Source organism: Crocodylus siamensis, chromosome 3, assembly GCF_052110815.1.
Source record: "Crocodylus siamensis isolate JL-2025a chromosome 3, ASM5211081v1, whole genome shotgun sequence".
Lineage (NCBI taxonomy): Eukaryota > Metazoa > Chordata > Crocodylia > Crocodylidae > Crocodylus > Crocodylus siamensis.
Window position 1 is genome coordinate 197,626,663 of NC_143397.1, and position 27,716 is coordinate 197,654,378.

Here is a 27,716-nt window from a genome sequence, read left to right on the forward strand (position 1 = left end):
GTGTCCCATCCCTTTCTGAATCTGGCTACACTGCCAGCTTCCCCCACACCTAGTGGCAACGCCTTCCACGCTTGAATGTGAGCCTGTGGAGAAGGACTCCCTCCTTTTAGTGTTAAGCAACTGCCCGCTCCTTTCATTGTGTGACCCCTAGTTCTTGTGTGATCGATCCCCATGGCCTTTCTCTTCTGCCCTTTAATGTTTCCTAACCCCGGCCCCTGTGCCCTCTCAAGTGTCTCTTTTCTAAGCTGACTCGGCCCTGCCTCCGTGGCCCCTCCTTGCGCGGGAGCCTTCCCCGGGGCGCAGAGCAGGGGCTCCGCGCGTCTCTCCCCGTGTCCGTCCCCCTGTCCCCAGCGGGCGGCAGCCCGGGCTGTGCTGGACTGGCTCGACTCAGCGACGGCCCTTCGCAGGCGCTCGCAGTCCCCGGGAGACGGGGGGGCGACCCCCTCGCGCCAGGTCTCCGCTGCCGGAGGGAAGCGAAGCGAAGGCGTCAGCTCCCACACCGGCCGTGGGGCGGGGGCGCCTGCAGTGGCGGCCGATGGGCGCTAGGGGCCGCGGCACCCCTCCGCCGCTCTCCCAGCCCAGCCCAGCCCCGCTCCGCCCGCGCCGGGTCACATGCAGCCCCAGCGCGTCCTCAGATGACCCCGGCAGGCAGCTCCGGCCGCGCTGCGGGCCGGCTCCTGCCCTCGGCAGCGGCGGCGGCGGCGGCGGAGTTGGGCGCTCGCAGGGGTCAGTGTGCGGCGAGGCAGGGCGGCGCGGGCGGGCTGGAGTGGAGTGGAGAGCGCGGGAGCCCCCGCCCTGGGCAGGCGCGGGTAGTCCCGCTGCCCTCGGCCGGCCCCGCCGCGCGGCTCTGCCGGGCCCCGAGGCGGGAGGAGCCCGCTCGGAGCAGGTTGGAAGCGGCCGGGGGCAGAGCTCCGCGCGGGAGCGGCCCGCGCCGCGCTGCTGCCTGGGGCGGGCCCGGCGGGGCGCTGGGATCGCTCGCTCGCTCGCTCGCTCCTTCTTTCTTTTCTTCCTTTCTTTCTTGGTTGTTGCTTTTTAACCTGGCAGGATCGCGGGGTGGCTGCCCGGGGCTGCGGGTGTTGGCTCTTGATAGGACTGCGGGGTGTGTGTGCGTGTGCGCCCATCTGTCTACCACACAGAGGACGGTGTTGCACACGTGTGTGTAGCCGTCTATATGACATACACACAGGACTGGTGTACATATGGGCACGTGTGTGTATCCATCTGTATCATACACACACGTACATACAGCAATTGTGTGGGTATCTAGCTATATAACTCATGCGGACAGGATCATGTTCCACAGATGGATACTCATGTGTATACAACACAGTCCTCTGTATGTGAGTGTGATAGATGGATACACACAAACGTATGTACAACACACATATGACTCTCTGTGTGTGTGTGTGTGTGTATCCATCTATATAACACACTCACATATAGACAAACTGGAGTAGATAATCAGCGCATAAGGTGCAGCTCTGCCTTGTCTTATGTAAAAATTATTGAGGCTGTGCCTCTTGGATGTTTCTTTGAAATGAAATCTTATTAGGCTCAGTTTTTTCCTGAGCTTGATTGCATTTGAATGGTGAATTGAGTTGTGAACTTGTTCAAATTGCTTCAAATAACAAAAGCTTGTTTTAAAATGAGACTGCCAAACCCTGGATTTGCCCTGGGTGCAGGAGAAGCCATGGGCGCACAGTGCAGAGGTGGCTGGAGGACATTCTTCAACCCTGCATTGAAAAAACTTGTCTAACTTTATCCCAGCTATGCAGTTGGTGGGCTTGTTGCATTTTTGTTTGTGGAACAGTAGGCAGTTTTTGTAGTTGTTATATATCAGAGCATGAGGGTTGCCTAAATTCTGGTTTGTTTGTTTTTTTCAAAGCTCAGGATATCCTTTCCTCCCTCTAGGCTTCATATTCTCCTGTTTATGTGTGGTACCTTGCTAGATCTCTCTTCTGTTTGTCCAGTATTTGGCCTTGCTGATTCGCAGGGTACTGACAGTACTTTGGTTCTACCTGCTGATCTTCTAAATAAGAGAGGTGCCTAGTGAAAGCAATGGGTATTTGAGAGGTAGATAGTGGTTTTATATTTAAATTTAGAGCACTTGAGAAGGACTGAAGTTTTTCTCTGGTGGCTTTAAAAGAACAGTGGACTTCTATCTTACTCTCTCCTCCTTTCAGAGGTTTGGGGCTGTGTTCCATCTTTTAGAATACAAGAAGGATTTGCATCCTTCCAGCTATACCATTGCCCTCCCTCACCCCACTGTGCCAGACCTCAGATGCACAGAGAAGAGAGGGGGAAGTTTTCCACTTTATGTGGAAGGAGAAATTTGAAGTAGGAAAGGGGACTTTTTGTCTAGACCTTGTGAGAGAACAAATGGAGCCTTTGAGGTTAACTTTTGTCTAAGGGTCATATGGGGCAGGGAGTAGTGGAGCTTGGAATTGAACACACTTTATCCACATAAAGTATTTCTTATGATAGCCGGTGCATGTATTCAAAAGATGATTGTTCACCTTTTGGCACGTTTAGACTCTCTTCCCTCGCTGGAGTCCAAATAAGTTCATGGGATTTTCTGGATTCCTTGTGTTTATCTTTGGCAAGACTTGTCTCTGTCGCTGAGCTCTTGGTATTAAATTGCTCCTTAAAGGGTTTTGAAGTTGCTCTTTGGTTTTGAATTGTGCTTTACTGGGAGGCATGGTGTAGAGCAGTGTGGACTTCCTCCAGGTGTGCCCATTTTTCATTACGTTGTGCCTGTCAATGTAGTAAAATCCTCCAGCTCCTTGATTTGAGCAATGAAATAAACATTCTGATGCCAGTTGATTGGGCATTTGAGGTGAATAAAGTGATTTACCCATTTTAGATATTGTTTCATAACCTGCAAGTAAAAACTGATGTCGCATCAGTTATTCTCCACCTGAAAATGTGAATCATGTCAACAACCATAACAGTTGTATTTAGAGACTGACTCCCCTTTTTAAAAAACCTAAAACTTACTTTCTGAAGTGTGAAAGAGGCTGGCATTCTATACCAGGACATACTGGCTACATCCAAGCCCTGAACTTGGGAAAGTATTTAAGATTCCAGTCAGAAGTCAAAAGAAGCCTCTTTTTTGGTATCTTGTTATTTCCCAGGTCCCTCTTGCCATGAGATATAAATGCTGTACAACAGCTTAAGAGAGAGACGGTCACCATTACCTTTTAAACTAAAGTTTACTTTAAAAAAGTACTTTAAGTTACTTAAATTCTAATTCTTGTTCTTTAAAAAAGGGATATTTTAAGGAAGTTAGGTGCTCAACTCCCACTAAACTCCTTTGGGTCCTTTAGAAACTCAAACCTGACTAAATTATTTTGTCAGTCTGCTAGTCAAATCTAGTGCCAGGTGCTCTTGTAATACTGAATATTTTAAGGAACAGTTTTATTTCAAATTTTAGGGTGTTGGGATAATGTGTTATTTTAGTCTTTCTGCAAGTAGGAAATTTTTGATGAGATGGTGTTTGTGTGTTTTAAAATAGTGACTTGAAGCTTCTAAAATGCAGTTTCTGCCATGTTGTAGGTACCAAGGCTAATTTCCAAAATTGATCTGACTCAGAAAAAAATGTGCAAAAATTCAATAGTAAAAATAAATAGCATGATGAAGTGAAATGTATTGAAAGAAACCTGATGACTCCAGTCTGCCTCAGGTTCTAGGACTTACAATGGGAAATGTATGTTATCTGCAGCTTTAAGAATATTAAGCGGAGCTAAGAGTTCACATTCAGAATCCTTTTTATCAGAGAACTTGTCAACCCTTTATTTCCTGTTATATACTAGTTTTTAATATAATCAGTGATCCTGCAGCCAGGTCTTGCGCTGGCACTCCTTGGTTTGTCTCTAAGTGCAAGAGTCTGTGTGGATCAGATTGTTGGCTGGGTATTTTGCTTTGCATGCAAGATTTGGGGTGTTCTGCATCCTCAATTGCTGCATGAAATTCTGACATCTAAGAGTGTTCTGTGTGTGAAATGAGACCAGGTGACGGCACATGGAGTACAGAACTCATGCTACAAAGCACTGGTTAAGCTTTTTGGAAGTGTTCTGTGACCTTTTTGTTCTCACTGTGAGATGCCTTTAAAAGGCATCTTTTAAGGGCAGATGTTCATCACTGTTAAGGCACTCAGAAACCATGAGTTTATTTAAAATCTTGACTACCATGAATGTTATTAGTTAAACAGCAAAACTTAGCCCAGAGCATAAATAAATTCTGCATGGGCCTTTTTTAATTAGTAATTTTATTCTCTTGCCATTAATGCAGTATACTTGCCTTGTTTAGCATGGGAGGATCAGGCTGGGAGATCTGGGTTCTAGTCCTCCTTAGCATAAAGGGATTCAAAACTTTCTGCACTCAAGCTGGGTAAGGAGAGATGCGCTAACCACTAGGTCTATGTCTCCTCCCAGCTGTGTCTTAGAAGTGAGCCCTGCCCAGTTTTTCTTTGGGGAAAGAATACTGGTAAATGTCTATCCTCTGGAGGGGATTTCTGGCTTTGAATGGAGGCAAGAGAGCTGCTTGGCTTAGTGCCTGAGTTTTGGGAGTGCGCGCGCGCACCCTGCCCCCCCACCCTCCACCCCTTTTGTGCCTAATTCTTCTTACTGGCTAGGTCTAGGTAGCTGTCTGTATGGCTTTCCAGGCCTCTCAAAACAGCAATCCTGATATTTTTTTTTCCTTGGGTACTACGCAGAAAACCTAGGCATCTAGTTTGGGGACATGGGCTGCTTTGTATTGCAGCACCAAATCTTTAGATTTGGCCCTTGATCACATACAATTTTAGCTAGAATTTGTGACTTTTCCCCTCTCTTCCACTATCTAAATAGACCACTTTCTACCACTTGGGCACATCTACACATGCATTAATACACCATTTCTAATGCACTTTAAATTCAGTACTGTCAGTGTGAGGTACTAAATTAATGTGTATTTGCATGCTTTTTTAAGTGACAATGCACAGTAGACTCTTACTGTGCATTAGCATAATGTCAGTTTTTTATGAGATGATTTAATGCACAGTAAAAAAAATCTACTACACATTAAAATGCACGTGTAGACACTCGCCTTGGGAGAAAGGTGTGGGGTAAACTGTCACCCCATTTACAACTAATATGATATTAAAGAGAGAGAAGTAGCTTTGTTAGCTTGATGTTGGGCAGAAGGCAGGGCAGGGTAGCACATTTGCAGATTAACTTGTTCAGAGGCATGAGCTTTTAGAGGTTATAGCCTGCTTTGCCATAGCATTTGACAAATTAGGCTATAGCCTATGAAAGGTCATACTTCCCAATGAGCTGGTCTATAAAGGTGTTACATTGTCCTGCCACCTTCATAATATTGTTAGGCTGTTGCAAAAGTCTGCTTTCTCCACAGAGAAAAGTGGTAGTGGTGGAGGATGACTCATGGTGGTATTTTTGTTTAGGGGTAGGGGTTGTGAGGACAGTTGAGTAAAGACTTATGAAAAGATGAAAATGTAGCCTGCTTTATTGTTCTGGCACTTCACAATTTATCTTTGTGGTTTCAGACAATCTAGTAATATAGTATACTTAGCCAGATTGCATTGCAAAATTGTTCCTGTTTTCAAAAAGTTGCCTAATCTAATGGAACGTAATATTTTTATGAAATATAATGCAAGGGATATTAGGAGTCTAGTGTTCAGGCTCTTATGTGCTACATCAGCTTGTGTAGGCCTCAGCTGAGAAACAGGCACAACATATACCTTTGCTCTTGGGCATGTTACTATGCTGTTGTCCTCTCTTCCAGTTCACATAATTGATTTCCATTCAGTTTCTTCCTCTCTTTCTTGTTCTAAAACAGTTAACTAATATGGATATTTTTAACACTTTAGCAGATTGTTAAACCGAGACTAGGTGGAACAGACCCAAGACAAACAAAGAAAGCTTTGTATAGGTAAGGGTAATTGCAAAGTTATCAGGCGTGGGACACTAAGTCTAATTTTTGTGCATCATTGTGGGACAGGGATCTCTGGCTTAGAGAGCCAGGAAATAAACAAGCAGGCTTTGTGCAGTTTTTTGTTAAGTACAGACAGAAAGCCTAAGGCTGAATCGATACATCTGAAACAGCTTCCTCTAAGATGCATAGGTTGAACTGATAACCAGCTGAACTGAGAACTGACACTCTGCTTTCAATTGGGAAATACAGGGGGAAGCCTGCACTGACCCATGCCAGTAAGCAGGGGGTCCTAGAGCACATCTCCCATCCTGCTGGCCATTGCAAGCCCAGCTGCGTGTCTCCAAACCCTGCTGTCCCCCCACAGGGGGTTAAGGAGCCCCCTGTCCTGGTGCTGGACCACCTGGGGGGAGCTGATTTGCTTCAGCCACAGGAGGGAGAGAAAAGAAGTCCTCCTGGCCAGGTGCCTGCCTATGCAGCCCAGCATAGGGGCACTGGGGAGCCCCCGCCTTGGAGGGCTTCCCCTCACCCCTGCCCAGGGCTGCAAAGCATCTTGGGATGCTAAGGGACTGTGAGTTAATTTGAACTGGGAAGGGATCTAGGACAGAAGTTCCATAAACTGGTTTGACCTAAATCAGTAAAGTCTGATACTACAACCAGTCAGGTGCATCTTAAACCAGTTTGGGTCATTTTGAAAGTGACTTATGTGCATTGAACTTCTGGTCTGTTACAGGTTTAAACCAGTTTCCAATCACTTAAACTAGTTTATGTGCAACTTCTGTCCCTAGCCTTTGTGTAAATGTATGTAGAGTCTTACTAATTTTTTTAAAGGCCAGATTTTTCAAAACTGCTTATTAAACCTGGTTCACTCTTATTTTTTGTGTCTAGCTGGTCTAGCCTTGGTACTTGATCTTGGCATCTCTGAAATAGTGTCAGTGTCAATTTGGGCAAAAGTTGTAAACATTTTTGAAAACTTGAGTATAGACAACCAAGGAAGCTAATGAACATTATTATCTCATGACTTTTTACACTGAGAAGTGTTTCTGGATTCCAGTTGGAAGATGTACTAACGAGTTAGCTGGTGCTTAAGGCTAAAGCATCCTCCTTCTGATCTCTCCCATGCTTTGTGTTCTCTTCAAGTACAGGCATGCAGTACATAAATCTTGATCAGTAGTGGCAAGAAAGAGCCAAAGGTGCCTGGGGACGCTTCATGTTTGGAGCAGCTGCAGTACATGGGCAGTGCTGGCTGCTGGTGGCAGCAGGGGCTGTTTTTGTGTACCCCCCTATCCCCAAATAAAAAGCTGTGTTTGGTGCTGCAGTCCTAGCTGTGCCCCCTCAGGTATGTTACTGGACAGAGCCACGTTGTATTCAGAGGCTGTTTTTAGTCCTTTAAACAATAAACCTTTTGGCTTTTGGTGTTCCCTGTATGTAAGGTTTTGGGATCATGATCAAACTCTTTACTAAATTTAGTAAAATACTTAAACTATCTGGAACTGAACTTCCAGAAAATGAATAGTGTTACATAAATGTTCTTCCCTTTTTATGGTCTCTATTTTGTCATAATGATGAGAATGGAAGGGGGCAGGGAAGAATGTGCTTTGCTTAAGTTCTGACTTTCAGATAAGATTCATTCTTGACTTGAGTATATTGAACGGCTCTCATTTGCTCCTGTTGGGTACTGATCCAAATTCCCATACCTAAAAGCTGCAAAAGGGCCAGATGTTCATCACTTGATAAAAAGTAGGCCTCTTTAAGGCACTCAAAAACCATGGTTTTATTTAAAATCTTGACACTGATGAGTGTTATCATTTAAACAGCAGAACTAGTCCAGAGCACACAAATTCTACACTGCCCTTTTTAATTAGTAATTTTGTTTTCTTTTGCTTAATGCAATATGTTTGCCTTGTTTAGCATGTGAGGATTGGGGTAGAACAACTGGCAATAGCAAAGTACCAGTGCAGCCACATGTTTGAGTTGCTTGTTGTTAGGCCCTTAAGGGTACATGTTCCTAATTTCTTGGAATATCTAAAGAAGAGTTGCTGAGGGGATGAGCTTTAACAGAGAGAAAACAAATGATTAAGTAGCTAAGAGAACTGGTTCCATTCGTACATCTTGTCCAGGGCATCCATCTAAGCTTGACGGCAGATTCTCCTTATACGGTTTTCCACCCAAATAAGGTGTTGCCTGGGATAAACAAATTGTATTGGATTTTTGTTGTTAATATTTAATAGTCCTCAAAGGAAAATAGATTTCACCATGTTATGGTAGACAGGAAATGGGAGAAGAGGTGCTCCCTCAAAGTACTAGGCAGTGAGTACAGCGTCTCAGAAATGTTAGATTTAACTTTTTCTTCTTTTCTCTTCCATTTTTTTTCCTCTTGTGTTCGTCTGCTTACATGGATGGTTCTCTTGCATTATACTTCCATGGCAGTAACTAAATTAGCTCAGTCATTTTGACTTTGACTTTTTTTTTCTCTGACATCATGAGTTCTGCTTTTTTGGAACAGCAGAAAGATGTTTGAACATTTATATACATATTTAAAGGCTTTTCAATATTAGAAAAATAAATTTGGGTTTAAATTAATTGTTTGTTATTGTGCACAAAATTGCCATCAGTTTCCATTACTAAGGGAATATGAAATTAAACATCAAGAGTATCTTTTTAAATAGCATGCTGCTACAATATTAACTGTAGCAATACTTTATATTTTGAATTTTGAGGAGAATATTAGTTAACATACTAATTGAGGTATTTTGGTATTTTTTTGTTAGTCAAGCTGTATTTGCTATAATCTGCATATGTTTCTGTGTGTAACAGAAATGAAGATAAACTTTTCAGAGATGTTGATGGTTCTTTGTTGTTGTTGCTGTTCTCATACTAACTGGTATACCGGGTGTTGGATGAATAGGATTCTTTATAGAATTATCTAAAGCTAGGCATTAATTTATTTGAAAACAAAGAGTTTCTTCAGAGCAGAGTTTAAGCTGGCATTGCCATGAATCCTCTCATTTAAATGCAGAATAATTCTAGAACAGTGATGCACTTGTACTTGCATTTTGAAATGCAGAGAGCTGTTGACCAGAGATTCAAAATGTAGTAAAAAAGTCTTTCTAAGCTAACCTGCCAAAGCTTCCAAGTTCAATGTTCTCCCCATGGACAGATAATGAAAGCAAGCCTGAAAGACACCGTAAGTTGTACTAACCCATGGTAGAAATTGTGTTAAGCTGCAAGTTCTTTGCAACTTCTTATAGTATTTGGCTACAGAATGAAGAGCTCTGATTACACAGCTGAAACTTGAACTACAGTATTCATATTGAGCCTCACCGGCACCAAACTGGAGATGCGTGTGTGCGCAGGCTGGCAGATATATTAAACAGAACAATTAAATAAAATGATTATATGCTATAATGTAGCCTCAGAACTATTAAAATAAAAAGCACCAAAGAAGTTTCTTTCCTTGTTTAAATCCAAGGTGAATGAGAAGAAGAGTGAACTCAACATTTTCTCCTAAAGTCAGTTAATACAAAGAAAAACTGAATATGATTACCTGTAATAGTCGCATGCTAAACTATGTGTAGGACTACTGGGTGTTGAATGTAAACTAAGGATTAATATGAAAAAATGGGATTGTCACTTAATTTAATTTTACCGGTTTTGTTCTTGAAATGCCTAAATGCTATAGCCAGTTCATATTAGGCAAATTATTTATGGTTTATGGACAAAAGACTCCATGAGCTACTTTAGAAAGCCATTGTGAAGCAGATAATTTGTGTAACATGTGATAGCTCTAGTCCTGCAAAAATAGCTTTGCATGCTGATTAATTTCTCTTTAAAAGTTTGTGTAAAGTGTGTGTAATATAAGCAATATACACACATTTATATTTATATTATATTGTATATTATATTTCCTTATTCTTTGTCCGTGAACAAACGAATTCTCTGACTCCTCTATCTGTAATTGTTTTTTATCAATGCTAGCAGTCTTTGTAGAAAAATGGAGTAGATATTGTTCTTTAGATGTTTATTGTGTATATATTTACAAAGTTTTGCAAAACTGACCTGTGTGGAAGATGGGAAAGGGGGGATATAATGAATGTTGGGGCTTTGTTCAGAAATGAGGCTTTGGATTCAGAAGTGATGTGTTTGTAGTCTTCAGGTGACATCTACACAAATTGGTAGTCAAAACCCATCTTGTTCAAGGAGGACTTGTGTTGTGAAAGATGTTGGAGATGGCGCATGTGGCATCATTTTGTGTGAGGATAAAACTTATTAAAACTCCTCTGAAATGTATGTATACCCATTTGGTCACAAGCATTCTTCATAGGTTCCTCTTAGTTTCATAGTTTGTAGGGTCGGAAGGGACCTGAGCAGATCATCTAGTCCGACCCCCTGCCATGGCAGGAAAGAATACTGGGGTCAAATGACCCCAGCAAGATGTTCATCTAACCTCCTCTTAAACACCCCCAGGGTAGGAGCCTGCACCACTTCTCTTGGAAGCTGGTTCCAGACCCTAGCCGCCCTGACTGTGAAGTAGCACCTCCTGATGTCTAACCTAAACCTACCCTCTGCCAGCTTGTGACCGTTATTCCTGGTCACTCCTGGTGGTGCTCGGGGAAACAGTGACTTCCCCAATGCCTGCTGATCCCCCCCGACTAGTTTATAACAGGCCACAAGATCTCCCCTCAGCCTTCTCTTGTGGAGGCTGAACAGGTTCAGGTCCCACAGCCTGTCCTCATAGGGCCTGCCCTGCTGTCCCCTGATCATACGAGTGGCCCTCCTCTGGACCCTCTCCATGCTGTCGACATCCCTCTTGAAGTGCGGCGCCCAGAATTGGACGCAGTACTCCAGCTGCAGCCTGACCAGTGCCGCATAGAGGGGGAGGATCACCTCCTTGGACCTGCTCGAGATGCATCTGTGGATGCATGCCAAGGTACGGTTGGCCTTCCTGACTGCCTCTCCACACTGCCAGCCCATGTTCATCTTGGAGTCAATGATGACCCCCAGATCCCTTTCCGCCTATGTGCTGATAAGAGGGGAGTTCCCCAACCTGTAGGTATGGTGCTGGTTGTTCCTCCCGAGGTGCATCACCTTGCACTTGTCTGCGTTGAAACCCATCCTATTCTCGTCCACCCACCCTTGTAACCTGTCGAGGTCTGATTGTAGCCTGTTGCATCCTTCCAATGTACCCACGTCCCCCCACATCTTAGTGTCATCAGCAAATTTGAACAGGGTGCTTTTTACCCCCTCATCCAAATCGCTGATGAAGATGTTGAACAGTGCGGGCCCGAGGACTGAGCCCTGCGGAACCCCACTGCCCACGTCCTTCCAGGTTGAGAAGGACCCATCCACTACCACCCTCTGGGTGCGGCCCACCAGCCAGTTGGCGACCCATTTGACTGTGTGGGTGTCTACACCACAGCCCCCCAGTTTCTTAATGAGAACAGGGTGAGAGACAGTGTCAAAAGCCTTCCGGAAGTCCAGGAAGATTATATCCATTGCTACCCCTGCATCTAACGATCTGGTGATCTGATCGTAAAAGGCCACCAGGTTGGTTTGACAGGACCTTCCACTGATGAACCCATGTTGGTTGCCCCTAAGCATGCAGTCTCCTGGTGGCCCCTCCTGGATGTGTGCCAGCATAATTTTCTCGAACAGCTTGCCTAGGATCGAGGTGAGACTAACTGGCCTATAGTTTCCCGGGTCCTCCTTCCTGCCTTTTTTGAAGATGGGGACCACGTTGGCCTTCTTCCAGTCCTCTGGTACCTCACCAGAGCACCATGAGTGCTCATAAAGTTGTGCCAGGGGACTTGCAATGACCCCGGCCAGTTCCTTTAAAACTCTAGGGTGGAGATCATCCAGGCTGGCTGACTTGAATACGTCCAACCCCTCCAGAAGCTCCCTAACTAAATCCTCGCTAACCCGTGGCCCATGTGTGCCTCCCCCGGGGCCTGAGGGGGGCCCAGCAGCGAGGTGGCTGTCCTGGTCCCTACTTAGGAAGACGGAGGCAAAGAAATCGTTAAACACATTAGCTTTGCCGTCTGGTGTGACGACCAAGTTACCCATGTCGTCCTGCAAGGGCCCCACATTACCCGTGTACCTTGTTGCACACCTTGTAAATGTTTCAGAGAATCACATCTTTTGAGAGGTGGCTAGTACTGTTGGGCTGCTAAAGATTGTGGCTCTACCTGCACTCCCACTATTCTAGCACTTACACATCTGCTATGATGGGAGACTACATTATATTTTTTTAAAAATGGTAAGTAACTATTTTTGTAGGCATAATTCTCAATTGTAATTAATGTTTTATCTTGCTACTGGCTGATCCAGTCCTAGTAGCCATAGATGGATCTGAGCCACAGAGTTTGAATGCAAGAGCTAAAGCTCTTCCAAAGCCAGGGGTATTCAGGCCCAAACCAGAACTCCAGACTTCTCTCTAAGACTGTAAAAAATGTAGAGTTCCCCCCCAGATTTCTTGCCAACAGCACCATAATAGAATTAACAATTTTATGACTTGGATGGACTTAACAATTAACTTCATACTGTTGCTGTTTTAAATGGGAACACCCTGCCGCATTCCAGTTTCAAGAGAACTAATCTCTTGCATGCTCAGCCCTAAATGAAGGGGATGACACACAACTTTGGTTTAGCTGTTCCTTTGATTACAGAGCAGATCAAAGGAGCAATGTTTTTTTTATTTCTTCTGGATGTTAGTGTTTGCCGCATTCTCGTCAGTGTTCTCATCCCCAACCCCCACCCTGGTAAACTGAAGTACTCCCATGCCAGCTCTGTTAATGGTCCAAACTGAATTTAACAAATGGGAATTCAAAGAGAAAAAACAGAATTGAAGTGGCAAGCTTCCAAAGTTTGTTCCAGTACTGTACTGAGGATCTTTCTAAGTATTTTATAATCAAATGTCTTAAGGCATTTAACTTCTGTACATGATTAGGGTTGCACCAACAGTAGCATCAGGGAATTCAAAGAAGGGTCAGAACCCTATCACATCATACATAAGTGAACAAAGAAGATTGTTCTTGTGTTAAAGAGCTCCTGAAAACTCTGGCAGGCAGTAGACAACAGGTGAACAAACTGGATTGTTGTATCATCTTCCCCACTGACCCAATAAAACAAGGTCTAAAAAAAGTCATCTCTAATAGTTATTCTGGGGGTGTTCAATCTTTTGGCCCAGCAGGCTGGTTTGATAGTGCCTGGTCCATCTGTGGGCTGGATCCAGCTGGTGCTCCCTATCTGGCATCCAGGCAGACGTGGTGGGCATCATCTGGCCACATGGAGGGGAGTAGGGGGCAGGCTGGCATGGGGGAGAGTGGCTGTATTAATGGTCACCACTCCCCTGTTGCCAAATTTCTGGGCCCATGGGGAGTCCCATGGGCCAGATGCAGTTGCTCAGCAGACCACATTTGAGCCATGTGCCGGAGGTTGAGCGTCCATACTGCTGTACCAGTATGGATGAAAGGGAAAACACTGGCTTAAGGTTTCAGGTAATTAAGTTAAATTAACTTGCTTATAATCATTTTGAGATGAAAATGAGTTTTCTTAGCAAGACTTGTTCCTACAAGAGTATACTTTTGTCCACTGATCAAGAGACTAACCATAAAAGATAATATATAACAGTGTTTCCCAAGCTTTTCCAGCCCAAGGCACACTTACATTTAATAAAAATGTTCAGCACACCTGTTAAGGCATTCCCTATCCTCATACCTATCGTAGCTCATTGCCCTGGCAAAATTCCGAGGCACACCTGTTCATTTCTGACAGCACCCTTTTGTGCTGCAGCACACTGGTTGGGAAACACTGATATATAAGAGCAGTAGGTGATAATTTAAACTCAACACTAGTTGTCTATTGAAATCTCCAACCAGTACAATAGGCTTCATGTTAAAAAGGCTATCCTTGGGCAATTATACTTACAGTACATACAGAGAAAAGAGCAATAATCAAGAGGAAGAATGGGCATCTTGACCTCAAGAATTTTTATGGAATTATTAGGCAAAAATTTAGTCAAGACATCTTTTTTTGTTTTCTGTTGACATCTTCTCCTGTAGTATAATTTCTAACATTCAAAAAGTATGAAGATCATCTTATTTTGTTTGTGACCAGTGTGCGTCATTCCAAACATTTCTTTATTTTCTAATCCTAATCATTTTATTTTCACAAATTAAACTGATTATTTTTTTAAGAGTTTAAAGTCTGGGGGAATGCAAACCAGCCCATATGAAGGAAAAAACTCTGCATAAATAGCAGACTTCAGGTATGGAGGAAGCCAGATACTTCTAGAGGTTTAATACACAAGAAGTGGCTAGGAGACTTGGGAGATGCATGTAGGAGGGGGTTGAGGAGGGAATAAATTGAGTAGTAAGGGCAGCCCTTAGAAGGAAGGGAAGTTTATAAAGACTCTATGGTTAATGTGTTCAGACCCATCCATTCTGCAAACACTTTAGCTGTATCTAACTTGATACTTGAACTCTCCAAACTTCCTACGGAAGGTAGCAAAAGTGCAAATGGACATACTCATCTTCTCTACCTGTATTTTTAAATGTTCAAAAGGGGAGAAATACTAAGTAGTAGTCAGCTGACCATTGTGGGCTTGGGCTCCCCATCCTGCTGCCTTCCCCACAGGGCCTCCGCGGCCCAGCAGGCAGGACCTAGTGCAGCAGGACAAACCAGGGATGGGTGGGGAAGCTTGATGCTGCCACTATGAGCCCCGTGCTGCCATGGCGAAGCGCCTACCAGTAGCGAGGGGCACAATTCCATGCCACCACTTCACCGCTGCTGGGTAGACGGGGTGGTTGCAGCAGCAAGGAACTTCCATGCTCAGCCCTGCTCTGCCAGGTCCCACCCACTGGGCTGGGAACCGGGGGGGAAGCCCAAGCCCAGAGCGGGTGGCCTGCCCTTGCCCCTGCCCTGTGCACAGATCTGAGGGACACATGCCCCCTCTGCCCCCCAACCCATTAGTTTGCTTTCAACCAAAATGAGACATTGAAATCATTTTGACTATAGAAAACTGTAGTAGATTGCTAACTCTCCTCTCCCCCTCCCTTCAAATAATGGAAGTTAAAAAAACCCAACATGCTAATAATCCCTGACATACTGAAGTTTTATGTAGGTTATTACATGGTATGAATATTTGCAAAAATAAAGGAAACTAACATAAGCCATGTGTACTACCTGCATATGCCTGTGCCCCTCTGGCTGTGAGTTCCACAAGAAAATGCTAGCTAACACAATCATCGCTATCAAAGAGGTATTTAGCTACTGAGTAATTACATCTGAGAGTATGGAAGAGAAGAAGAAACGGTAATTAATGTCAATGGAAATGTTCCAACTTTTTATATTAAGAAATAAGAATGCGACCATAAAATGAAAAGATAATAGCAATATGTTAAAATCCAAGCTTCATATTTTTTTCTCTCTTTATAAGATCCTTGGGGACTTTTTAATAAGACTTTTAATCTTGGTATGTGCTTTTAACATTTATTCTGCTTACTGCCTCTTGTCCTTACTGATCTGGAATCTTATCGGTTATCTTTTTGGTATCGGACTATATTGGCATAGCTGCTTATATTTATCACAATCTTCTGTCATTTCAAAGCTTTTAATGTAAATATTACCAACATGTTTGCTATCTCTAGGGATTGAACCAGGGATTCGGAGCTAAAATTGTTCAACTTGAGTTCAAAGAGTGAGGCTCTTGTGCGTTGAGATGGGCGTAGAGGAGGATCTACAACAAATACTGACTAGCCAGTTACATGATTATGGTATTAAAATGATCACCAGCTTTAGATTATATGCTGTATCTTGTTCAAATGGGCCTGTTTTGTCTGTTGTGGAGACATAATTTCCCCTAGAGCAAAGATTATATATTTCTTAATGCTCCTACCCATTCCAGTGAAGCAGACACTCAGTGCTATGGAAGAATGAGCTAGATTCTGTTCTGGCTTGGGCAGTTTAGTTGGGAATGTAATAGTGTGCTGTGTGGGAATGATATAGTTAAAATTATAGGGGCATGGGGGTGTTTATGTGTATGAGAAATGGGTGATGCCAAAAATACATTTTGACTTCCTTAGATTCCAGGCAGAGTTTGAAGAAGTATAGATTAGGGGAGGGAAAGCAACTGAGCACATTTCTTATCCAAACATGAAGCCTCACAACTCACTTCTTAAACAGTTGTTCTTCACAGTAGTAGTATGCTTTTAACTGGCTAACATGGGGGTGAGCAATTATTTGGGCTGGAGGACCACTTAAGGAGTTTTGATGACCTCTTGAGGGTCAGGGAGGAGGGTGCTGACCTGGCCTCAGCCACCTGTCATAGTGCTGGCCTGGCCTGGCCACCTGTCACAGCTGTTTATGCTTAGTGGCTGGAAGGGGAGGAAAGTGGGGTTCAGGGAGATTTCAGTTTATCCTAGCTGGATGGAGTGGGTAGATAGGGTCTCCATGGAGACTAGCCTGGGATCCCCATGGGCAGGATGTGCTCAGCTGAGCAGATGGGATGGGGTCACAGGGCATCCGAAAGTGGGACCAGTGGTCGGGGTTGGCATCCCAGGGTGGTAACAGTGAAGGGCTGGGACCCAGGGCAGAGCTGCAGTCTACTTCTCTGCATGTTCATGTTGTCCTCTACATCCTGTTACTCAGGATGGCACAGTCCCACCAGGGGAGACGCCTTGTTGGACCTGGTGCTGGCCACGGGTGATGACCTGGTGAGGGGGCTGCGGGTGATGGGCCACCTGGGAGACAGTGATCATCGCTTGCTGGAATTCACCATCCAGCGTAAGGTGGCAAAGGGCTGCAGCAAGGCAACAGCCCTAGACTTTAGGGGGGCTGACTTCAACAAGCTAAGGAGGATCGTTGGGGAAGCGCTGAGGACCCAGTGGGGAAGGGAATCAGATGTCGAAGGGGAGTGGTTGCTCCTTAAGGAGACGATCCTCCATGCCCAAAGGGAGGTAATCCCAACAAGGGTCAAAGGGAGCAGGAGGGCACATAAACCCCCATGGCTCACTAAGAGCATCCGGGAATGTCTCCTTGCTAAAAGGGAGGCATATACCCAATGGAGAGATGGGGTCATCACCAAGAAGGACTATGTTACAGTCGCCCGAGGATGTAGGGGGGCAGTCAGGAGGGCCAAGGCAGAGTTGGAGATAGGACTAGCTTCCCGGATTAAGGACAATAAGAAGTCCTTCTTCAAATACATAGGGGGTAAAAAGAGGGTCCCCTGCAGGACACGATGGGCAACTTAGTCATCACGCCAGATGACAAAGCTAACATATTTAACGATTTCTTTGCCTCTGTCTTCCTAAGTAGGGACCAGTTCAGCCACCTCCCTGCTGGGCCCCCCTCGGGCCCCGAGAGAGACACGCCTGGGCCAGGGGTTAGCGAGGAGTTAGTTAGGGTACTTCTGGAGAGGCTGGACGTGTTCAAGTCTGCTGGTCCGGACGATCTTCACCCTAGGGTTCTACAGGAACTGGCCGAGGTCATTGCGGGACCCCTGGCGCGGCTCTATGAGCACTCGTGGTACTCTGGCGAGGTGCCGGAGGACTGGAAGAGGGCCAATGTGGTCCCTATCTTCAAAAAGGGAAAAAAAGAGGACCCGGGAAATTACAGGCCAGTTAGTCTTACCTCAATCCCGGGTAAGCTCTTTGAAAAAATTATCCTGGCACACATCCAGGAGGGCCTTGCGGGGGAATGCATGCTTAGGGGCAACCAACATGGGTTCATCAGTGGCAGGTCTTGTCAGACCAACCTGGTGGCCTTTTACGATCAGGTCACCAAATCATTAGACGCAGGAGTTGCTGTGGATGTAGTCTTTTTGGACTTCCGGAAGGCTTTCGACACTGTCTCTCACCCTGTCCTCATCAAAAAGCTGGGAGACTGTGGTGTCGATGCCCACACGGTCAAATGGGTCGCCAACTGGTTGGAGGGCCGCACCCAGAGGGTGGCAGTGGATGGGTTCTTCTCGACCTGGAAGGATGTGGGCAGTGGGGTTCCGCAGGGCTCGGTCCTCGGGCCCGCACTGTTCAACATCTTCATCAGTGACTTGGATGAGGGGGTAGAAAGCACCCTGTTCAAGTTTGCTGATGACACTAAGATGTGGGGGGATGTGGGTGCACTAGAAGGGTGCAATAGGCTACAAGCTGACCTTGACAGGTTGCAACGGTGGGTGGATGAGAATAGGATGGGGTTTAACACTGATAAGTGCAAGGTGTTGCACATGGGGAGGAAGAACCGGCACCACACTTACAGGTTGGGGAACTCCCCTCTTGCCAGCACGGAGACGGAAAAGGATCTTGGAGTCGTCATTGACTCCACGATGAACATGGGCCGGCAGTGTGGGGAGGCAGTCAAGAAGGCCAACCGTACCCTGTCATGCATCCACAGATGCATCTCGAGCAGGTCCAGGGAGGTGATCCACCCCCTCTATGCGGCACTGGTCAGGCCGCAGCTGGAGTACTGCGTCCAGTTCTGGGCGCCACACTTCAAGAGGGACGTGGACGATATGGAAAGAGTTCAGAGGAGGGCCACTCGTATGATCAGGGGTCAGCAGGGCAGGCCTTATGAGGAGAGGCTACGGGACCTGAACCTGTTTAGCCTCCACAAGAGAAGGTTAAGGGGGGACCTTGTGGCCTGCTACAGACTGGTCAGGGGGGATCAGCAGGTATTGGGGGAGTCCCTGTTCCCCCGTGCGCTGCCAGGAGTGACCAGGAATAACGGTCACAAACTGGCGGAGGGTAAGTTTAGATTAGATATTAGGAGGCGCTACTTCACAGTCAGGGCAGCTAGGGCCTGGAACCAGCTTCCAGGGGAAGTGGTGCAGGCTCCTAGCCTGGGGATTTTTAAAAGGAAGTTAGATGAGCACCTTGCCGGGGTCATCTGACCCCGGTGCTCTTTCCTGCCAAGGCAGGGGGTCGGACTAGATGATCTACCTAGGTCCCTTCCGACTCTAGCTACTATGAAACTATGAAACTATGAATGTAAAGCACCATGAAAGGGTGGTTTATCCAGACTAGTTTTGTAATTCTATGGGAATCTCAATACAACTGAGATCTGAGGCTGAATTAATTGCTCTGAACAGAAATGTTGAAGTATTTATTTTGAGACTAAAGTAGTAGCCAAAGAAACATTGTCATGCATATATTTAATCTTGGTAGACCTAGCTGTGTTGCACACTGCTCAGATCTTCAATTTGTCAAAGTGTGTTTATAAACTGAGTACTAGGTTTAAGAGGAAAATTGCTCAATTTAAGAGGATGAATTGCAGCTGTTGCATTTTGTGCACTATAATACATTAATGTGAGAGCTGCTATAAGAGTGTTTGGTTTCAGAAGTCACCTTACTTAAAGTAATCAGTAGTTACTTTTAGGGTTGTTAATTAACCGCAGTTAATATGCACGATTAACACGTTAATTGGTTCTTGTGTTAATTTTTTTTAACACGTTAATCACACGTGTGGTTTTGGAGTCCGTGCCCAGGGTCCACTCTGCTACCTCTGAGCTACTCAGTGGGCCAGCAGTGGCAGCATAGAGGATTGCAGGGCAGCCTGGGTGCAGGCTCCAGGGGGGAGGGAGAAGAGGTGCACATAGACGCACACAAGCAGCCCTACTCAAGTGACACCCAAGCAGAGTGGGGTCCCCCCAGTGGGTCATGGATGGAGCTGTGGGAGGCTCATTCAGGGGTGCGGCTCCCCGTGGCTGCATCCGCCCCTGGGGGAGGCATGGGAGGCACAAGCCCCCTGGATTTGTGCATGGGGTAGAGGCGGGCTGCCCGTTGCAAGCTGGGGCTCTGCTGCCTTTGCCTTGGGAGCCATGCGATGCCATGTTGTGCCTCCTGCCATAAGTTTTTCTGCACATAATTTTGAGTTTTTAGCTGTGCGATTAAAATTGCAATTAATTGCAACTAGTTTTTTAATCACACAACTAATCGCAGTCAAATTTTTTAATTGTTCGGCAGCCCTAGTCAATTTACATGTACGTGATTTCATAGACATTAGGGCTGGAACTGACCTCGGAAGATCGAGTCCAGCCCCCACCCCAGGGGCAAAAAGTCAACTGGGGTCAAAGGATCCCAGCAAGATAAACGTCCAAATGTCTCTTATAGGTGTCCAGAGCAGGTACTTGTACCACCTCTGGTGACAGTCTGTTCCAGGCTTTGGGGGCTCGAACCGTAAAGAAGTTCTTCCTTATGTCCAGCCTGAAATGGTCTTTGAAGAGTTTGTGACTGTTTGACCTGGTCATTCCTTGGGGCACTCTGGTGAACAGGCGTTCCCCCAGATCCTGATGCACACCCCTTTATATGCTTATAGGCAGCCACCAGGTCCCCCCCTGAGCCTGTGCTTTTCCAGGCTGAAGAGTCCCATGGCTCTCAGCCTCTCATAAGGCCTGTTCTTCTGCCCTCTGATCATGCGCGTGGCTCTCCTCTGGACTCTCTCAAGCTTCTCCACATGCTTTTTAAATTGTGGAGCCCAGAATTGGATGCAGTACTCCAGCTGCGGTCTCACCAAGGCTGAATACAGACATCATGGCATTTGCTTGAGAAGCATCTATGGATGCAAGCCAGAGTTTCGCTCACTTTACCAGCTGCAACATTGCATTGGTGGCTCATTCATCTTGTGGTCAGTCATGACCCCCCAAGTCCCTTTTGGCCATGGTGCTAGGAAGTGCAGCACTGCAGAGCCTATAAACCTTCCTAAGGTGGAGTACTTTGCATTTTTTGGTGCTGAACACCATCAGGTTTTCGTCCACCCATTTTCTATGCCTGTCTAGGTCAGCCTGGATCCCCCTCCTGTCCTCAGGTGTGGGCACTTTACCCCAAAGTTTGGTGTCATGGGCAAACTTGGCTAGCCCACTTCTGATACCAATGTCCACATCATTAATAAAGGTATTAAAGAGTATAGGCCCAAGGACAGAGCCTTGGGGGACACCACAGGTCACAGTGCTCCACAATGATTTACTTCCGTCTGTTACCACTCTCTGGGTCCAACCTTGGAGTGAATTCCCCAGCCATTGGACTGTGATGTAGCAGAGGCCGCAGTTGGCCAGTTTTTCCATGAGATGATCATGGGACACCAGATTGAAGGCTTTTTTAAAATCAAGATATATGATGTCAATCTCTTCTCCTTTGTCCAGGTGGTGTCATCTGGTTATAGAAGGAGATGAGATTGGTCAGGCAAGACCTACCCACAACAAACCCATGTTGGCTGTCCCTCAGGATGTTGCCATCAGCCAGTTTGTCAAGAGCGGTCTCTTTGATAATTTTATCCCAAGATGTTCCCTGGGATAGAGGTCAGACTGATAGGCCTGTATTTCCCCGGATCTACTTTCCTCCCTTTCTTGAAGATAGACACCACATTGGCCTTCTTCCAATTTTCAGGCACTTAACCTGAGTGCTATGAGTTCTCGAAGATCTGTGCCAGTGGCTGAGCTATGATGCTTTCCAGCTCCTTAAGTACCCTGGGGTGTGAACTGTCTGGGCCAGCTGACTTGAAGGTTCAGCCTCTCAGGGTGTTCTTTCACATGGTCTACATTGATGAAGGCTAACAATTCTCCCTTACTCTGGCTATCCCATACCATATTGAGCAGGGCCGTCCCTTGGGGCTTGTGATGACCAAGTGTGGATTTGTACTGGCTCCATCAAGTCCACTTGCATGTTAAAACCCTTTGACCAGGTATAAATGACCACTGCCTTTGTACTGTGTCTAGCAGATCAGTCTCAATGCAGTTTGCAGAACAGGGTATGCAAAATAATTGTTAGAGTGTGTGGGTTTTTTTCTTATATAGCTATAATCTTTTTGATTTTTATCTGTGTGCATACAACTATATAAGTCCTGTAAAAGATGTTTAAATACTTAACTAGGCCTGATGCATTTATTTTTGTGCAGGGCTTCATGTTTGGACAGAGTGGGTAAAATATGCTACCAACAGTGTGAGTGAAGATTGTGGCATGGCTCTTCAGGACACAACAGTGCAGAATACCTTTACTTGGGAGAGCTGCTTGCTAATGGGTCTATACTGGGCCTGGTATCCAAGTTAGTTCAGGTATCTTCCCCACACAATTATTTTTTCCTGTGTAAACCCATCTGACACTTATTGCATGGATACAGTATGTTACAAATCAATGAAGAGCGGTCAGTGTATCCAAGTACCCTGTAGTGGTACAATGATAAATGAACAGAGGGACAAGTGAACAAAAAGACCATCTGATCAAAGAGGAGCATCTGAGAACATTGGTTTCTGAGACTAAATAAACGCAGCACAGTAAACACCTTTTTTCTTTTACAGATCATTTTGGAACCTAATCTTAACGCTGCTTTTATTCACACAAACCAGACTGCCAATGTCTCTCTGTTATATAAATACATGCACATTGCAAATTAACCTTTAAATAGTATCACAAAACTGATATTTCAGTGAGACAGATTTTTGTGGGTTTTACCACTTACATGCATGCACCTCAGTATATTTTTAAACGTAAAATATGTTAAAAATTGTTTAAGTGACATTTCAGGATTTGATGTTCAGGGATTTTTTTCCTGGCTTGCAGGCGCATTGTATTTACACAATGATTACCAAAAAAAAAATCTCTTATCCATATCAAAGTACTGGAAGACTTGTCAGTTGCAACATAGAAGTTATGCAAAAGCAGTGACAGCTTTTTCTAGATAAGAGTATAAAAACTTCAGTACATTTTGCAGTATGTATGTACAAATCTAGAAAACAGAAAATTGCATAACAGAGAACAGGAATAAGTTATATAGATCCACTGTTAGTTTTTAATACGAAAATCACTCACTCGCCCCAGTGCCTGCCCCTGCTCTGCTCTCACTGGGGGCCTCAATGTGCACCCTCCCACCCCTTCCCTTGTCCCCTGCCCCTCCCCCTCCACAGACTTATTTGGTTAAAGATGAGACCTTTCCATTTGGCATGTGTAGTTTAGATACTTATGGGCCTGAAGCTTTCTTCAGTCATGACTGGTGCAGAAGAGTCCATCCAGAATCATACTGGTACTAATTTTACTGGCAAATACAGGGATGTGAAAAGTGAGAACAGTTTGGAGTATAAATTGCTTTGCTGCATCTCGGAGTACACCAACTAAATGAGTTAAGGACTTGATTTCCTGATAGAGCTGACCCACAGTCATTAATCTCTTGGCCACTGTCTGACAAGTGACTTTGGCATCCTTTACACGTCTGCCATACTTTGATGTAGTGTTTTTTGGATGAAGTTGCACGTAACAGAAATGAAAATGGTTGTGCCCCAAAAAGAAAACTAAGCATGGAGAAGGAAGTGATCAGTTCATGATCAAAGTAGTTCATTTTGATTACTTGTTCTTGCAAGCCAGTGAATGCCGAAGTCTCTTCACTCAAGTCTGTGCCACTAAAGCAACAATAACGGATGGGACTGTGGCAGGTGGCTGACAGCATTTAAAATGTTTGCACCTGGTAAGTCATTGTTTTGAAAAAAAATTCAGATTTGTGGATGATTCTTCTGCTATGCAGAAGAAGCCCGATTATGAAATCAGTTCTTGGAGGATGACAGTGCAGCCTTGGCTTGTGCTTGACTTTCAATAAGAGATCCTTGCTTGACACATGGAGGGAATGTAGGGACCACAATCTGAAGGTTAATTGGTTCCAAATGCCAGAAGGAAAATTTTGGATCTGTGTAGGGATGCTATTGAGGTCTTTCTAAGGAGGGTCAAGTTACAAATTTCTTCTGAAAAAGTGGGAGTCAGATCACTGATCAAAAAGTTGTATGAAGAAACTCTAAGCAGCTGATAATGAACACTTTCTTTTTTAGTGAGGATTATTGAGAGGGCTGTGGCTGAACCTGTCCATGATATGTAAGCTCTGACTAGAGTACAGGAGACCACTTGGTGTTAGGCACTGATTCGCCTGGCATATAAACTGCACAAGTAGTATTGAGTCACTTATGGAAGGGGGCATGGCATGACGCAGGGTGGTGGTGGTATATGGCAGTCAGCTGTTCATGCTGGTTTTTGTTGTATTGATCATTCATTTTTGATGTGCTAATTGTTAAGATGATACTGTTAACATTTGCAGCTTCTAGCAAGGTTATTTTAGTGACTAATCTATTTTGGGAAGGAAGATAGCTCAAAGTAGGTTACAGTATTGGGCACTTTGATTTACTTGGAATTGCCAGAGTAGAATCCTCAGAACTATCTGCACCAATGTGTAAATAGTTAAGGATACTATCAGTATGCTAGACACAGCTTGAATTATTTTTGGTTGGCAAAGGAGTATTTTTAACATGCTGTGGCACAAGCCATTTGAATCTGGTTGTTATACAGAGGTTTCTGTCCCACCTGATTCTGAAAGATTACTGAAAATCACAGCGTAGTTCCTCCAAACATTGGCAGGAAAGGTGTATGTAGGGAGGGAACTAACACTAGCAGTGTTTAGGCTTTTGAGGTATCTTATTCTGTTGAACGGACCTGGAAGGAAAAAGGTCAGTCTCTGAGACATCAGCACTACCCTTGTTGGGGCATAGCAACATGTTCCAAGGCTTAACCATCTTCACTTGCTGCAACTGTTGCCAAGGAAAGTCTCAGACTGGCAAAATACCAGTAAACTCCATCTCCTCCTCCTCTAAATCTTGAAAAGGGTGTTGTCTGTTCCTGCACAGTATGTCACCATCTAAATGGCAGTCTTCTGCTACTGAGAGACTCCCTCTGGTGATGCCACTACTTTGTATGAATGTTGATACCCACTTTAGACAGACAATATATTTTTCATGAAGTGGTGTCAGCTTCAGGGATCCAAATTGTAATTTATCTGTCTCACCCTATGTCTTTATATATCTGCAAGTCCCCAGTGAATCTGAATATTAGAGTACCCACATTATTAAAAATGATGTCTTCTATTGAACAAGATGTCAGCAGTTGACAACCCATGCTTCACTTGGTGTAGTTCTGTGATTTAACAGTACTAAATAAGGAAGAGAACCTGACTTTTTTTTTAGTAGGTGCTTTATATGTGTATGTATGTATACAACTTTTTTTTTTACACTAACTATTGAATCGGGGATTAGCAGTTAGGTCTAAACCCATACATCACTGCAAGCTGCTTAAAATTATACTATACTATACTAAAATTATACATTATTAGATATAACTGTATTAGGTGCATCATGGCTAGTAAAAAATTTCATGCATAACCTCCTGTCTTGCTGTAGAATCTTTGCAAGTTAATTTAGGAAGGTAAGAATAGTAGTTTACAACAAGTACAACTGACCTCAGTCAGTTTGGTATTTAGCATATGTCCATATAGTGCAGTCTCCATAATAGTTATGTTGGTTTCCTGTGTTATGTGGAGAACACCTGTTTATGCTGATTTTTTTCTCATACCTATCCATATTTTTTTCATGTGCCAGAATTTAATAACCATGTGCTATTTGTTTGTTTTATGATCATTTTGTACTACTGATAGCCTTTATTAAGGGGGCAGAGTGGGATGGACATGGTGGGGGCGATTTTAATTTTTGGTTATTTGGGAAGGGTTGTGTTGGGGCAGTTTTGTTATACCACTACTACCAGCTTATCTTATTTTAGTATTTTATTTTGCTTTATACGTTATAGTACTTTGACTTGTAAGCTTTTCAAAAATATTTTTGTACCCCCAATGAAGGGCAGTGTTGGTATCTCTAAGCATAGTGACAATCATTTTTCTGTTAGGGCCTGTGTTTAATAAACTACTGACTTTCTCTTTTATCCATGGAATTGTAAAGGGATCGTGTGAATCTCTTCTTTGGAGGTATCCAAAGTCTACATAGTTTTTTGCTTACTAACTTAATAGCCCAGGACTGAGGTTGCCTTTTTTTTAAAAAATCTTTAGGTTAGATTAAATTTACATCTACATAATTCAGTATTTCAAGGATTTTTTTGTACCCCTTCACCTGCTGGAAGAAGCATGTTAGCAGGATGTTTATCTGTACTGTGATTTGTAACTTGCTGTGTTTTAGCTTTTTCTCCCAGGTAGGTCTTGGGGTGTGTGAAGTTTTTGTTTACAATTAAAAACAAATGTGCAGGTCAGTGCCTTTACAGAGGTGTTCAGATTCTCTGGTTGTGTTGTATGTTTTGTTCCCTGTACCCATTCCCCACCACCATCTTCAGTCACATAATTAAAACAGCATTTATGTAGACTAGTGGTGTCTAATCTTTCAGCGGGATGAGTGACATGTGATTGGTATTCAGTTTGGATCCCATGTAGGGTTGGTGCATGAGGTTGGTTTGTGGGTGTGATCCAGTGCATGAGGTTGGTGTGTGGGTGTGATCCAGTGCTCCAGCACAATACTGTGTGGCCAGGTCTGGTCTTATGACAGCATAACTGGCTCGGTGTGCTGGATTATCAGGCCTATGGAGCTCCCCACGGGTCCAGAAATTTGGCAGCAGGGGAACTGCAGTTAATGCTACCCCCTCCCCCACTGCCAGATTTCTGGACCCACAAACTGGAGGTTCAACATCACAAATGTGGACCATCATCACGCATGATTTTTTGTGAAAACAGGGTTGGTTGGAGTCTGAGCCTGTGTGGGTAAAATAAGCTATTGTTTTGAGGCGATGGTGATCTTATGATCTTGGCAGACATTTGAAAGTGAGATAATGATCCCAAAGCTTTGTTAATCACTCAGTAAGCTTTACCCAAAATGGAAATTCCAGATACCACATATTGGAGACTTCGTTCTTTCAGTGTTTTTTTTCCTTTGTATGTTTCATGGTATTTTAGGGAATAATTCTTTACTGGCAAAGGCACAGACCATGTTCTAACAAGTCCTCTGCATTCTGCATTTCTGTTTTTTAAGGTACTTAAATGTATTGCTGCCTTTTTAGTTTAGCTAAAATGGGTAGGCATAGCAGTCTTGTGAACCTGTCAACAGCAGCTATTTTTAGTAGTTTTTAGGAACACTTATTTAAAAGGTAGCTTCTCCTTTATATAGTTCATTCTCTTCCTGGGTTTAGAAAAGTCCTGGAGATATTTGTGTTTATATTTTTGTGCCATGTTTTTTGTGTATTTTTCCCCATTCATGTAAGAATCTGAAAATGGGGAGAACTTCACAATAAATGTTTGTAATGTACTGTATTAGCATTAAGGGCTATATGCAGTCAGTAAAAGCTAAATTCATTGGAGGAGTATCTATTTGGGTGAAGAAAAGTATAAAAAGGGAATGCAGAAAATGTAAGAGTGGACACTGGACAGAAAGACCAGAGTGAATGCTGAAATCTGTAACCTACATTTAATAAGCAAGTTCAGCTCTGTGAATCTGTTGATAAAATCTACTATAAAGTCTCCTGAAAGGCAAAAATTACAGCATCAAGTTGTTTGAGCAGTGTCCATAAGTAAGCACCTTGACTGTAAAATTCCCAGGAGTGTTCTTGCATAACATCCTAAATCAGATGGCTAAATAATACTATGTAATTTTACTTTGGGCAAGTTTTAAAAAGCAACTGTCACCTTGCACCTAACCACAAGTGGTAGATTTGGAAGAGGATATATCAAGAATAAGACTGTATTTTTGGATGAGCACAGGGCAGGGGCAGATGCTGTCATATCCTGTCCTTTTTAGACTTTTCCAGTCCTGTGGTTTAGAGAGAATGGGGTCAGATGGAATAAGTGCAATCCAGACTTGTGTTCTACCCCCTTCTCTCCCCACTCTTTAGTTGAGGTCCTTCTGCTGTAGGTCAGTCCCAAGATCCCTTTAACCAATTTGTTAGGCATTAAATAATTAACTCAAAATATTTGACCATTACAAATGTACAGTATTATGTTATATC

At 44.2% G+C, this 27,716-nt stretch overlaps 1 protein-coding gene across 3 annotated transcripts in view; it reads left to right on the plus strand.

The window, feature by feature from the left end:
- The first annotated feature begins 567 nt into the window (after positions 1 to 567).
- The window catches only part of SGK3 (serum/glucocorticoid regulated kinase family member 3), a 96,472-nt gene continuing 69,323 nt past the window's right edge, over positions 568 to 27,716 (plus strand). The window contains exon 1 of one of the 3 annotated variants that reach the window (XM_090040093.1): positions 568 to 726. The gene's annotated coding sequence lies outside the window, so the exon portion shown is untranslated. The remainder of the gene's footprint in view (positions 727 to 27,716) is intronic. The other 2 variants (XM_090040091.1, XM_090040092.1) reach the window with 2 other exon arrangements.